A 14765-nucleotide genomic window follows, 5' to 3' on the forward strand; every position below is an offset into this window, starting at 1 on the left:
AAGCCTATTGTTTTAATCATTTTTATGATCATGGCTTACAGTTTTTGAAATCCCCAAATTTTCTGAGATTTTCAATTCACGGTTTTCATAAACTGTAAGTCGTAATCATGAAAATGATATCAAGAGAAAGCCTTAAATATCTTGAGTTGTATAGTATGAGCCTATGTCATATTTTAGTTTCACCTTGTACATCTAATTGCTGAACTAAACAAATATTTGCACGATATTCAAAGTTTTTGAGTTTCACTTTTACATGCTGGAAGACCATTAATCTTCCACATAAAAGTTCAAGTGCAGAGCAAGGAAGCTTTAAGTCCATAAAATTGTTTTCTTATTTTCAGATGTTGCGCAACCTTGTTTCTGCTCCTCGATGTTATCAAGGCGAGTTCTGATCCGAACCCCTTTTTCACTTACGTCAGCTTCCTAAACATCAGAAAAAATACTTTTGTGTGACGAGCTGAAGCTCAGTCTCTAAAGGCTGTACAGAGAATGTTTGGAACGTTCTTTTTAATGTGTGTAATGAGTTCATGTTTTAATATGTTTAGAAAGATCAGAGGAAATTTACACAACATTTGAAATAAAAATAAGAATTTTGATATGTATTGTTAATCAGTTTTTGGAACTAGCTGAATATGTTCACGTTGGAATGCTTTGAATGAATTAATTGAGCAATATGAGTACATAGAACCTGCAAAAAAATAATCCATAATTTTAAAAGCAAATTGTTTTTGCAGAACATTCATAATTATGGAGAGTGAGCTCAACATATTCATAGTGAAACATTTAGATGAAGAAATGTGGAAGTAGTTGAGCGTCAAATATAGAACAAGATTTTTTTTCAAGTCATGTTATATGTCGTCATTATTGTACATCATTATATAATACCAATAAATAATGTTGCGTAATCGGCCCTTAAATGTTAAGAGTTAGTTTGTGTTGAGTGAGATTCAAGTGTATTTTTGTTAGTGTTAAAGGCCTACTGAAACTCACTACTACCGACCACGCAGTCTGATAGTTTATACATCAATGATGAAATCTTAAAGGCCTACTGAAACCCACTACTACCGACCACGCAGTCTGATAGTTTATATATCAATGATGAAATCTTAACATTGCAACACATGCCAATACGGCCGGGTTCACTTATAAAGTGCAATTTTAAATTTCCCGCCACACTTCTGGTTGAAAAAGCCTTCGGAGGATGACGTATGCGCGTGACGTAGTCCGGGGAACAGAGGTATGCCTTCCTCATTGAATACAATACAAAAAAGCTCTGTTTTCATTTCATAATTCCACAGTATTCTGGACATCTGTGTTGGTGAATCTTTTGCAATTTGTTTAATGAACAATGGAGGCTGCAAAGAAGAACGTTGTAGGTGGGTCGGTGTATAGCGGCTGGCTGTAGCAACACAACAAGGATTACTCACTTGGATAGCAGACGCGCTAGCCGATGCTAACTGGCCACCGCACGGATGATCGGGTGAAGTCCTTCGTCGCGCCGTCGATCGCTGGAACGCAGGTGAGCACGGGTGTTGAGCTGGGCAGATGATGGCTGGCTGGCGTAGGTGGAGCGCTAATGTTTTTATCATAACTCTGTGAGGTCCGGTTGCTAAGTTGCTAAGTCAGCCTTAGCGTCGTTAGCAACAGCATTGTTAAGCTTTGCCAGGCTGAGATCTATTAACCGTGTAGTTACATGTACATGGTTTAATAGTATTGTTGATCTTCTGTCTATCCTTCCAGTCAGGGATTTATTTATTTTTTTCTATCTGCATTTGAGACAGATGCTATCACGTTAGCTCATGCTAATTAGCATGAGCTTCATCGATGTATTGTCGTGGAGATAAAAGGCACTGAATGTCCATTTCGCGTTCTCGACTCATTTTCAAGAGGATATAGTATCCGAGGTGGTTTAAAATACAAATCCGTGATCCACAATAGAAAAAGGAGAGAGTGTGGAATCCAATGAGCCAGCTTGTACCTAAGTTACGGTCAGAGCGAAAAAAAATATGTATTTCACTGCATTCTAGTCCGTCACTCTAACGTTCCTCGTCCACGAATCTTTCAACCTCGCTCAAATTAATGGGGTAATGGTCCGAATAGCTCTAGCTGCGTTGAAAACAATAGGAAAATACGAGGGATTGAACAACTGACAACGTCACGCTACTTCCGGTAGGGGCAAGGTTTTTTTTTTATCAGAGACCAAAAGTTGCGAACTTTATCGACGTTGTTCTATACTAAATCCTTTCAGCAAAAATATGGCAATATCGCAAAATGATCAAGTATGACACATAGAATGGATCTGCTATCCCGTTTAAATAAAAAAAATTCATTTCAGTAGGCCTTTAACATTGCAACACATGCCAATACGGCCGGGTTAACTTATAAAGTGCAATTTGAAATTTCCCGCTAAACTTCCGGTTGAAAACGTCTATGTATGATGACGTATGCGCGTGACGTCAATCGTTGAACCGGAAATATTGGTCCACCATTGAATCCAATACAAAAAGCTCTGTTTTCATCTCAAAATTCCACAGTATTCTGGACATCTGTGTTTGTGAATCTTTTGCAATTTGTTTAATGAACAATGAAGACTGCAAAGAAGAAAGTTGTAGGTGGGATCGGTGTATTAGCAGCGGACTACAGCAACACAACCAGGAGGACTTTGAGATGGATAGCAGACGCGCTAGCCGCCGACCTCACCTTGACTTCCTCCGTCTCCGGGCCGCCGACCGCATCTATGATCGTCGCTCCGTCGATCGCTGGAACACAGGTGAGCACGGGTGTTGATGAGCAGATGAGGGCTGGCGTAGGTGGATAGCTAAAGTTTTTAGCATAGCTCTGTAGAGGTCCCGTTGCTAAGTTAGCTTCAATGGCATCGTTAGCAACAGCATTGTTAAGCTTCGCCAGCCTGGAAAGCATTAACCGTGTATTTACATGTCCATGGTTTAATAGTATTGTTGATTTTCTGTCTATCCTTCCAGTCAGGGGTTTATTTCTTTTGTTTCAATCTGCATTTAAGCCCGATGTGCTATCACGTTAGCTCCGTAGCTAAAGAGCTTCGCCGATGTATTGTCGTGGAGATAAAAGTCACTGTGAATTTCCATTTCGCGTTCTCGACTCAAATCCGTGATCCAAAATAGAAAAAGGAGAAAGTGTGGAATCCAATGAGACCTTGTACCTAAGTTACGGTCAGAGCGAAAAAAGATACGTCATGCACTACACTCTAGTCCTTCACTCTCACGTTCCTCATCCACAAATCTTTCATCCTCGCTCAAATTAATGGGGTAATCGTCGCTTTCTCGGTCCGAATCGCTCTCACTTCTGGCGGCCATTATTGTAAACAATAGGGAACTGTGACGTCACGCTACTTCCGGTACAGGCAAGGCTTTTTTTTATCAGCGACCAAAAGTTGCGAACTTTTTCGTCGATGTTCTCTACTAAATCCTTTCAGCAAAAATATGGCAATATCGCGAAATGATCAAGTATGACACATAGAATGGATCTGCTATCCCCGTTTAAATAAAAAAAAAAATTCATTTCAGTAGGCCTTTAAATTAGTTTGCTTTGTGAATTAGTTTGTGTTGTGAATTAGTTTATGTTGTGGGTTAGTTTGTGTTGCGAGATAGTTTTTGTTGAGTTAGTTTGTGTTTAGATGTAGTTTATGTGGAGTTAGTTTGTGTTGAGTTAGATTAAAGTGTGTTTTTAGTTTGTGTTGAGCTAATTTTTTTTGTGTATTAGTTTACGTTGTGACTTTGCTTTTTCAAGGTAGTTTGTGTTGTGAGTTCGTTTATGTTGTGAATTAGTTTGCTAAGGATAGAGCTGGTAAAGACTTGTCGTGGGTTAAAGGGGTTAAAAGTAGTTATTGGTTGATCATTATGCAACATTTTAAAAAAAGTGTAGGAGCCATCTTGGCGCATGACATCAAAAGTAGTGATGTAGCTAGCATGTGAGAACAAGTCCGTGCTGCAGCTTAGTTTTTGTTTTCCTCTGCTTGCGTTTGCCTTGCGGTTTGGCCGTCATTTACGGCAACAACAAACACTGTGATGTTTAAGAAAAGACATCCACCTTCATTTCATCACCGTTTGCTTTTTAAACACTCTTTGCTTTTACAAGCCTTTGTTCTTTCTTTTTTTGTGCTATTTTTATGTTATATATCTGTATGTATTTTAATATCATTTGTATCATATATAAATAAATATATAGTATGATATAAATTACATATAAAACACACATATACATATTGTACATATGTATCGCACATAAATATATATATATATATATATGGCGACTTGTCCAGGGTGTATCCCGCCTTCCGCCCGATTGTAGCTGAGATAGGCTCCAGCGCCCCCGCGACCCCGAACGGAATAAGCGGTAGAAAATGGATGGATGGATGGATATGTGTGTGTGTGTTTTTACTAGCACTGTACTCTGCTGCCACTTATTACTGCCACCAACAGGACTGGAGTGAACAGCATCCCCTTTATAATATGTTGTTTGACCTTTACTATCAGCAATCAATCAATCAAAGTTTACTTATATAGCCCTTAATCACAAATGCTTCAAAGGGCTGCACAAGCCACAACGACATCCTCGGTTTAGATCCCACATCAGGGCAAGAAAAAACTCAATCCAATGGGAACAACGGGAAACCTTGGAAGGGATCTGGGTGACCGGTGCAATGGATGCCGAGTGGATACAATTAATAATGTGCGAGTCCGGTCTTACTTGTTTACTAGAAGATAATTGTTTCTTAAAAGTGATGACATTGGACCTACATGTCAGAAACGTTTACTTCTGCTAACCCAGATGAAAATGTCCTAAAGAAATCTATGACCACTTTCTGAGCGCTGCACCGAGTGAAAGGTCATGTTGAAAAAAATCCCTCTTTCACTGTCATGGCACGTGATAATGTCATTGTGGTAGAAACTTCACAAGTCGCCAGAAGTCCAGTTGAAAGTTCTGTTTGTTTCTTCCCGTAAGCTTGATCTCGACCACTTCTTGTGTGGCACTGCTGCGTTTTAGGAGGCGACTCAGCGTGAAACTTGTCACACTCTTCATGGTGTCACATGGTCTGATTACTGCCACTAATTAGCATGACTCAGCTTAATTGACATTCTAATTCGCACACCGCTGAGTCAGCAACAACTCATTAGGTACACACTTCTGCAAAGACGAGTGTGCTCGATTTTGAACGACACATAATCACTTGTTTGCAGATGATTGTGTTTTTATTTCAAGATTACAATCTCTGACTGAGATGATGTCACCATGAGGTGGTCATGTGACCGACCCACAGCAGCGAAACTGGTCTTCTCGGAAGCGTTCAACCAGCAAGCTGCCTCGCTTACCGGAAGATCACTGAATGATGAGGAGAAATGTGTGCGTGTGTGGAGGGGGCTAGTCGAGGAAAGGAGAGAGAGATGAGGGCGGGGAGGGGGCATTTCCCGGATTCCCTGCGACGAGGAAGATGAGGAGAGAGAGGAAGCGCCAACACTTCCCGGAAGAGATGACATCATCTTACATGAATTTATGAAGAGGCTGAATATACATTTTTAATAACTAAAATCTATTTTCTTTGTCTTCCACTCTATGTGTTTAACTATGTTCTACTCTGTGTTCTCATTTATGTTCTGGTGTATGTGTTTTACTCTTTGTTCTATGTGTACTATTCTGTGTTCCACTTTATGTTCTACTGTGTTACAGCCTGTGTTCTACTCTGTATTGTATTCTTTGTTGTATTCTGTGTACTATGTGTTCTATTCTTTGTTCTACTCTATGTACTACCCTGTGTTCTATTCTATGTTCATTCATCCATCCATTTGCTACCGCTTGTCCCTGTTGTATTTTACATGTTCCAAATCTATGTTCTACTCTGTGTACTATTCTGTGTCCTACTTTATGTTCTACTCTGTGTTATATTTTGTGTTCTAATGTATGTTTAATTTTAAGTGTTATTTTGTGTATTTTAGTCTGTATGTTCTACTTTGTGTGCTATGGTATGTATTTTATTCTATATGTTGTACTCCGTGTTCTAAAGCTACATTATGTGTTCTATTCTATGTGTACTACTCTGTGTTCTATTTTTGTTTTTTTCCCATGCTTTCTACTGTGTGTGTTCTATACTCTCCCTTGTATTGTATGTTTGCTATACTATGTGTTAGGATAGACTTTATTTATCCCACAATGGGGAAATTATGTACTTAGTCAGATACAAAAAGTCCACAAAAAATTTGATAAAAACCCATGAAAACGAGAGAAACATTAAAGAATGCGAAGGACATACTCTAAGTTATATCGGTTCTACTGTTTTCTACTTTGAGTGTTATGTGTTCTACTCTTTGTATCTATTCCATGGGTTATACTCTGTCTAATGGCCGAGAGTTAGTGGGCGGCCGAGGGTGGAGAGTCGGCTCTCTTGGTTGCTTTGTTGGGTCTGCTCCTGTGTCTGGTCATGCTGCCCCCACTCCAGCAGACGATGGCGTGGAACACCGCAGAGGCCACCACAGTGTATATGTTTGTTTTGTTGTTTTTATTTTTGTAGCTATATACGAAGGTCCTGAGTAGTCCTGAGTTCTATCCCGGGCTCGGGATCTTTCTGTGTGGAGTTTGCATGTTCTCCCCGTGACTGCGTGGATTCTGGGTACTCCGGCTTCCTCCCACCTCCAAAGACATGCACCTGGGGATAGACTGATTGGCAACACTAAAATTGGCGCTAGTGTGTGAACGTGATTGTGAATGTTGTCTGTCTATCTGTGTTGGCCCTTCGATGAGGTGGCGACTTGTCCAGGGTGTACCCAGTCTTCCGCCCGAATGCAGCTGAGAAAGGCTCCAGCACCCCCCGCGACCCCAAAAGGGACAAGCGGTAGAAAATGGATGGATAGATGTAGAAAAGGCGGGTTACATCAGCTCTGCTATTTTAATGTCTTTAATGTCCTTTGTGTTCTTGAATGTTTGATGTTTCCCCTCTTACACACATGCTTATTGATTGATTGATTGATTGATTGAGACTTTTATTAGTAGGTTGCACAGTGAAGTACATATTCCGTACAATTGACCACTAAATGGTAACACCCGAATAAGTTTTTCAACTTGTTTAAGTCGGGGTCCACTTAAATTGATTCATGATACAGATATATACTATCATATATACTATCATCATAATACAGTCATCACACAAGATAATCACATTGAATTATTTACATTATTTACAATCAGGAGTGTGGAGGGGGGGTGGGGTGGGGGGGGGGGGATATGGACATCAAGTAGTGGACATAGAGAGAGAGAGAGAGAGAGAGATCAGAAGGCATAAGAAAAAGAATCTGCATTTGATTGTTTACATTTGATTATTAGCAATCCGGGGAGGGTGTTAGTTTAGGGTTGTAGCTGCCTGGAGGTGAACTTTTATAGCGGTTTTGAAGGAGGATAGAGATGCCCTTTCTTTTATACCTGTTGGGAGCGCATTCCACATTGATGTGGCATAGAAAGAGAATGAGTTAAGACCTTTGTTAGTTCGGAATCTGGGTTTAACGTGGTTAGTGGAGCACCCCCTGGTGTTGTGGTTATGGCGGTCATTTACGTTAAGGAAGTAGTTTGACATGTACTTCGGTATCAGGGAGGTGTAGCGGATTTTATAGACTAGGCTCAGTGCAAGTTGTTTAACTCTGTCCTCCACCTTGAGCCAGCCCACTTTAGAGAAGTGGGTAGGAGTGAGGTGGGATCTGGGGTGGAGGTCTAGAAGTAACCTGACTAGCTTGTTCTGAGATGTTTGGAGTTTAGATTTGAGGGTTTTGGAGGTGCTAGGGTACCAGGAGGTGCATGCGTAATCGAAAAAGGGTTGAACGAGAGTTCCCGCCAGAATCCTCAAGGTGCTTTTGTTGACCAGAGAGGAAATTCTGTAGAGAAATCTCGTTCGTTGGTTAACCTTTTTGATTACCTTGGTTGCCATTTTATCACAGGAAAGGTTAGCCTCTAGAATGGAACCTAGGTAGGTGACCTCATCTTTCCTGGTGATGACACTGTCACCTACTTTTATGGTGAAGTGATTGACTCTCTTAAGTTTGATGTGGGACCCAAACAGGATGGATTCTGTTTTACCCAAGTGGATGGATAGCTTGTTGTCAGCGAGCCAGGTGCAAGTTCTACAGAGCTCAGCACTGAGGATTTTCTCCACCTGTGACTTGTCCTTGCCGGATACCAGCAGGGCAGAGTCATCCGCAAACAAAAACAATTCACAGTCACATGCCGATGACATGTCGTTTATGTATATTAGGAACAGTAAAGGTCCCAATATACTGCCTTGGGGGACTCCACAGTTCACCGAGAGGGGGGGGGACACGGTGCCGTTCACCTCTACCACCTGCTCCCTCCCCTCCAAGTAAGACTGCATCCAGCTCCAAGAGGTTTTGTTAAATCCGATTGCTCTGAGCTTATCCAACAGTATAGCGTGGTTAACGGTGTCAAAGGCCTTCTGAAGGTCCAGCATGACCATGCCGCAGTATTTGCCCACGTCCACCTCATGTTTGATGTGGTCGGTCAGATAGAGAAGGCATGTGTCAGTGGAGTGGTTAGTTCTGAAGCCGGATTGGAATTTGTACATGAGTTTATTAGTGGCAAGGTAACTATCGACCTGTTCATAAACTATTTTCTCCATTACTTTCGAAATGGAGCTGAGAATAGAAACAGGTCGGTAGTTGCCAGGTTCCAATTTGCTTCCTTTTTTAAAGAGGGGAGTTACTCTTGCTATCTTAAAATCTTTTGGTACTTGGCCTTGTGTAATTGATAGGTTTATTATGTGCGTGATGATCGGGGCAATGATGGAGGCAGAGTCCCTGAGGAATCTGGAGGGAATATTATCAAGGCCGGTGGCCTTGTTAGGGTGGAGCGCGCTCAATTTTTTAAACACCTCATCAGCTGTGACCATTTCTAATTTGAAATCATTGTTGGATACTCCTAGCTTTCTGTAGAAGGCTTTAATGTGTTCTACACCAAAGCGACCAGAGTGGTGGGACAGCTTGTTGACAAGAGTTGCAGCTATGCTGGTGAAAAAGGCGTTAAGTCTGCTAGCTACCTCCATTTTGTCTGTAATGAGGGAGTCACCCTCCTTGATGCTGATGTTGGTGAGTCTTGTTTTAAGTTTCTGGCTGCAACCAGGAAGCTGGTTGTTGAGAATTTTCCAGAGCTCACGTGGCTTATTCGTGTTTTCCTCTATTTTGTCGTTAATGTAATTTTTTTTTAAGGATTTAGTCAGGTTGGTTGACTTATTTCTTAATTTATTGCATTGCTTTTTGAGAGTTGTAAGGAGTAATTTGAGGTTGATATTATTGGGTTGTTTATCTACTTCTGTTTTACATTTTTGGTATTCAGAGTATTTCTTGTCTCTGTCTTTTATGGCAGCTAATAGGTCCGGATTCATCCATGGTTCCGAGCGGGCTTTGATCCTGACTGTTTTCACGGGAGCCATGTCATTTAGTATCTTTAGGAACGCCGTTTTGAAGCCGTTTTGTGCTATGGCTATGAGGTTTTTTTATTGGCCTCAGTCTGGACCCCCTCTCATTGGGCCCAGGCTTAGACTGAATTTTTTTTCTCCCGCCCCCCAGAGTTTACCTGTTTCTCACCCTTTTTGTACGGGGTGCCTGAAGTTGGCAGACCCGTCAGTGATCCTGTTCTGTCTCCCTGTAATGTTTGTCTGCTCTTGAATGGGATTGTGTTGAAAATCTTAATTTCCCCTCTGGGATTAATAAAGTACTTTCGATTTTGATTCTGATTCTATCTATACGAGAACTATGTGTGCTACTCTTTTGTGTTCTATTCTAAGGGTACTACTGTACTATGTTCTATTCTTTGTCTTCTACTTCATAAGTTCTGTGCTCTACTCAGTGTTTTACGTGTTGCATATTGCTTCTAGATCGTTTTCGATAGAAATGTGTTCATGTTTTGGAGAAAACATCAGCTGCATCTTGGTTCTGCTGCTGTGTTGCCATGGTAGCACTGACCAAACATTTTTGTGTTGTTCAAGATCTTCAACAAATCTACATGTGTCAATAAGACAGCAAACTTTAATTTCTGTTTCTTTATGTCCTATCTGGACGGCAGAACAGAAAGTGGAGGTGTCATCATAGCGAAACTTAAACGTTTTCAAAGGTCACCCAGTTGAACTTATGTTCAACACGGTTTCTTTAAAACGTGGGTGTTCAGCAGTGTTAGTTTTGACAGTTGTTTTTAATTTAGTTTTAGTTTTAGTTTTTTGACAAAAATGTATTTTAGTTTTTGTCATCTACATTATTTAGTTTTAGTCCAGTTTTTGTCCAAAATGACAGTAAATTTTGTTGACTAAAATATGAAGTACAGCGGACAACGCATCTTTAAAGCTGTCTTGAAAGCACCTTTATTCATAATTGTTGCAGAACAAGACTTGCACTCCGTGAGTACATTTCACACTAAAGCTTATTGTGTGTTATTGTTTTAGCAGATATTTACTATTTTTTTCTAATGTTGAATAGTACATGACTAAAATGGTCACATGAAGAAACAAACTACTTTTATTCTAGATTGGCGGGGAAGCCCCCCTATGCGTACAACAAAAGTAGTGTTAGAGTAAGCAGTCTTGCTCCTTCTCTGCTGTCTTTGATAGGGACAGTAATTCAGTACAGTATGAGTCATTTGGAAATATTAATTAAGGCCTACTTACTGTTGTGTAGATGTCCTGATGATTAGCCTGCAGAAGACGCTTCAAGTTGGTTGTATTTTTACCAGAGAAATGGAGCCACAGGGTTTATGTGTCTTGTTGTCTACCTTGCAAAGGTAAAGTGTGTCCATATGTCTTCTCCTTCTTCCAGTGGTAGGAGACATATTGTAATGGTGTGTGTAACAATACAGATTAGGGATGTAACGATATAAAATGGGTTATAGTTGTATAGCGCTTTTCTACCTTCAAGGTACTCAAAGTGCTTTGACACTATTTCCACATTCACCCATTCACACACACAGTCATACACTGATGGCGGGAGCTGCCATGCAAGGCGCTAACCACGACCCATCAGGAGCAAGGGTGAAGTGTCTTGCTCAAGGACACAATGGACGTGACGAGGTTGGTAGTAGGTGGGGATTGTTCAAACATAAGGATTTCATATCACGTTATTGTGACCAAAATTATCACGGTTTTCATTATTATTGTGGAATGTGCTCAAAACCTTTTTTAAACATAACTAAAATAAATAAACACTGTTTAAAACACTATTTTGCATGTCTGGTGTGTGTTATGTTTCACTGAAGTATGTTGGTCTTAGTGTTTTATCTGTTTTATATCTAATCTTTTATTGTTGTACTGTACACATTTGTTTGTACAGTAGAGCTTTAAGATGTATTTAAATGAGAAGTGTGTACAAATCAAATATATTCTAATTACGGTTGATGATGATTGGATCTCTACTGTGATTTACCCCCGCCCCTCTCCTGCATGCTACTGTGATTGGATAGATTCCTAACTTGTTCCACCCACCTAAAGACAAAACTAAGTATGATTGGATTTCATCTGTCAATTATTTTCGTCTCATTTTTATTCGGTGACTAAATTGTCAATTAATTTCGTCATGGTTTTCGTCTACGTGCATTTGTTTTGACTCGTTATCGTCCTATTTTAGTCGGGGTAAAATAGGCCGTTGACAATAACTAAGACAAACTTTTTTAGTCAACAAAATTAACACGAGTGTTCAAAGTACGACACACGGTTTGGTTTTTCTTTCTATAAAAATTAAACACATTATTGAGAGGAGCCAGATGAGGTGGTTCGGGCATCTGGTCAGGATGCCACCCGAACGCCTCCCTAGGGAGGTGTTTAGGGCACGTCCGACTGGTAGGAGGCCACGGGGAAGACCCAGGACACGTTGGGAAGACTATGTCTCCCGGCTGGCCGGGGAACGCCTCGGGATCCTCCGGGAGGAGCTGGACGAAGTGGCTGGGGAGAGGGAAGTCTGGGCTTCCCTGCTTAGGCTGCTGCCCCCGCGACCCGACCTCGGATAAGCGGAAGAAGATGGAGGGAGGGATGGATTATTGATGAAATAAATTGTTGGATATACAACTAATGTCCTTTGTCAGCTAAAACACAAAGCGAAGAAGTTATCTTAGCACATACTGAAATACATTGGATTACTTTTAGCATCTTTCATAGTTTCAAAATGTGTTGTGCTATTATGACGGGGACAGTTTGACCCCGGAACAGATGATTTCTTACGGGGCAATGTATAAACAAATGGAAACAGATTGACTTTCACAGTAAAAGATTAGTAGCAATAATGGTAATATGTGACCACATTGTCATGGTTCTTACACGTCAGCACAGAGACTTTATACTTCACAAGTCCATTTTGAAATAAAGCCTGTGTGTGACGACATGTGTTTTTGTGTATTTGTGTGAGTATGATACTGCTGCTAATTCAGGAGCATATTATCAGTGTGTATTATTAGCACAAACACACACTGGGTGTCTATTATCACAATGATGAAAAGCGTGTCACTTGCTTTTCCTGAGCATGTTCGCTGGTGCCAGGGGCGGATTAAGAAATTTTGGCCCCCTGGGCCTGACATGGTCTTGGCCCCTCAACCCCCCGCGCGTGTGGGCGCACACACACGCACGCACTATGCAAGAAATACTGTATACTGTGAACAGACATGCACACTGTACTGTACAGAAGAGTGCACATACTGCACACACACTATTAGGTATACCACACAGACACTGACAAGCACAGGTTTCACACAGACACAGGGGGAGGGGATAAATGGCCTAAAAATAAACATTTTTGAAAATGATTACGCCCACTTCAGTGATGGTGCATTGGGTCATTTGAGAGATATTATGTATTGGAAGTTGGTAGCTATCATGAAATAAACCCCCCAACCCACCCAAAAAACTAAATCGGACATGATTTTTGCCCCCTTTTCCTCCCTTCTATCATTAAAAATAAAATAATATCTTAGGAAAACACATTGGCATAACGGCAGCTGTGCAGCAAATTGAGGCTCAAAGTCTGTATCTATTTGTGGTTAAGCTTGAGGAGAAGGAGAAAGGTAAAATGATAACATGCATCGGAGAGCACCACAAAGAAAGGTGTAGGCCAGTTCATGGTACAAGGGCTGCATGCAGGTCAAGATAGCCCATTTCCAAGAATGCTATAGTGGCTGGACAGGCACTGGACATGTCCTGAACTCAGTGTCAGACGTGGCTGCCGAATACTTGGATGAAGTGAAGCAGCTGACAGATCTCATGCTGCCCCATCTGAAGACTGTCCTGGCCAGGCAGAGGATGGATGAGGAGACCTTCCCAATGGACCCTGTCAGTGAACAGGCTAGTAACATTGATGGCACCCCTGTGCACAACATTGGGATGGAGAGACAATGTGGCAAGGTGGACTACAAACTGAAGAAGTTGGGCACACTGAACGCAGTCAATAGGTCAATAATTTTACAGAAGAGCCAGGAGCTTCAGAGGTTTCAAGGCAGCAGCACAAGCAAAAAGGGAGTTTGAACTCAACTGGAGTAAATTCATGAAGGCAAAATTCGAGAGTAGGGCAGATGAGAAACAGGAGATGGCTCAAAGAAAGGAGAGTAAGAGACTAGACATGCTGGACACACTGAAATCTTTTGATGGCCCCTTCACGATAGTGGGGAAGTTGAAAAGTTCCTTGTGGATGAAAGTCTGCACAAGAATGCAAAGCTGCAGAGAATGAAGCTTGAGGTTCAGTTTGCCAGAGAAAGCACCAAGCTTCTGCCTAAAGTCAATCCTATCTTCACAATCCAGGTGACACTTCCCAGAAATGGCAAAAGTGCAATTCTCCAAGTCATAATGGATACTTAGAATTTTATGGTGGTGGTAAGTATTCATGAAAACAGGTAGCCTAACATTAGTGAATGGGTGAATTCTGGAAATAACCTAAAAATCTTACACAGTGCACCTTTAAGCAAGGGGTTTCTTTCGTGCTTTCAATTTTGCAAAATCATCCACCACATCATTGAAGTCCAACTCTCTTGTCAGCTCACTCTCAATTGCCATTAGAGATAACGCATTTAATCTTTTCTGAGTCATTCTTGTGCGCAGCTCATTTTTTACTCTTGACAAAAGAGAGAATGAGCGTTCTCCCTCACAGTTACTGACCGGTAGAGTGAGAAAAATCTGTAGCGCAATGTATGTATTAGGAAACGTAGGCTGTAGTCCAAAATGTATTATTGTTTTGAGCAGTCCTGAAGGGGTCCTCTCCTCATCAGTGTTGTTGAGCTGTATAAAAGATTTGAACTGTATAAGCTCCTGTCCAAGACTTTCATTGAGGTCAGATGGGTATGATTCAGTGAGAATCTTGGCCTTGTGAAGGACTGAAGCATTGGACTCTGTATCCAAAGAGAAAAGGACACTGAACAAATTGTTCAGATGTTTGTAGGCCTCCAGACGGTGATTAAGGCTTGAACTCAGTTGATCAATAGAGGCAATAAATGTCTCTATTTGAAACAGTTGCCTTCCCTCAAGCACAACATCTGGGGATGCTGATTCATCAGCAAACTTTTTACGTTTCCTCGTCCGTTCAGCCCTGTAAGATGGGGTGCCACCCAACATGTTTAAGGCTTTCTGCTCAAAATGATCAAATAGATCTCTTTGGGAGAGAACAAAGGTGCGCAGAGATTCCAGCAATCTAACTGCTGTACCAAGGTCCATGTCTGCTTTTTGAAGTTGCAGACTTGTGGCCTGAAATCTGGACAGAACAGTGTCCCAAAAGCCT

This window comes from Entelurus aequoreus, linkage group LG04, assembly GCF_033978785.1.
Source record: "Entelurus aequoreus isolate RoL-2023_Sb linkage group LG04, RoL_Eaeq_v1.1, whole genome shotgun sequence".
Lineage (NCBI taxonomy): Eukaryota > Metazoa > Chordata > Actinopteri > Syngnathiformes > Syngnathidae > Entelurus > Entelurus aequoreus.